Raw genomic sequence first — 1329 nt, forward strand, 5'->3', positions numbered from 1 at the left:
TAAGTTCGAAAATCATACAATGCTGATTTTTTTATATATATGAAATCTTCTGAATAACGCACAACATAAGCATGAAAATGATCTTCAAAACCAAGTGTTATAAATAAATGAATATAAAAATAAACAATACCAGATGAAGATATAATTTGATTTATAACACCGAATATTGGAAAACGAATATGTCTACGAAACACCTCAACTTCATAAAATATCTTTTTACATTTTGGACATTTCATGATTATTCTGAAACGTGAGAAAATAGCTGCGCTTTTAATTCTCGAACAGAAGCTGGAATATGCTTATCACTAAGAGTAGCAGTTTTATAAAATACAATATCTAAAAAATACTGTTACGCCCGGGGCGGTGAGAATCACGTTCACGCACTCGCTCGCGTAACGTTCGCGCTTCCGCACTCGCGCTCGCGCACGCGCACCGGAAGACCGCGGGGAAATGAAAGGAACACCAAATTAAGAACTCAAAGAACACTCTCTTTATTATAACTGTAAGAACAGAGAACGTGGCGAATAGACAGAGCAGAGCAAGACACGTCCGCACGGCACGACGGCTTGTCTCCAAATCTAATATGTCGTCCGTTTGACAGACGACAACGCGTAGTCAGGGAAACATCCGACAGCTGGACCGGCTCGCTGGTACATCGAACGACGCGGGCGTAGACACGGGCGTAACAATACCATACATTTTTGCAGAATTCAGAATAATCTATATCACAAATAAAGTGTATTTTAAAACATAAGTCCACACCTTTTAGAACAGTCGGCGGGCGCGTTAATAGCATGATTTTCTACGATAACAAAAATTTGTGTTGGTCGAGACTCATCTCCAATAAGCAGAACAAATGGTTGTTTTTGACGCTTATCTGGTCCTAAACAATCATTAGTTAGATAGTAATCCAAATTCATTGCTTTCTATAAAAAAATATCAAATTTATAATTTGTAATAAAAGTGTATAATACACTCGACAGCAAAATTAAAGCATCACCCATTCTGATCACTAAAAATAGGCAAATTTCAAGAGAGTGTAACTTCGTCAAAAATGATCGTATTGGAATGATCAAAAAAGCATTTTAAAGCTTAAAGTCTCTACTTTCGACATCCATAATTCATTAAATTACTTACTGATTCTTTACAAAGCTGCACGGATGCAAATGGAGATGCATCAAATCTAAAAATTTTTTACCAAGTTTGCGAAGTTCCAAAAAGTAAAATAAAAATTGCACGCAAATGAGGTTTACATCGTTCGAAAGCATAAATCTTTAGCTTTAATTTCAGCACCCGATCAGCAATGTGCGATTTTTTTTCACCGAGTTA

This window comes from Wasmannia auropunctata, unplaced genomic scaffold (assembly GCF_000956235.1).
Source record: "Wasmannia auropunctata unplaced genomic scaffold, wasmannia.A_1.0 LD336074.1, whole genome shotgun sequence".
In the NCBI taxonomy this organism is placed as follows: domain Eukaryota; kingdom Metazoa; phylum Arthropoda; class Insecta; order Hymenoptera; family Formicidae; genus Wasmannia; species Wasmannia auropunctata.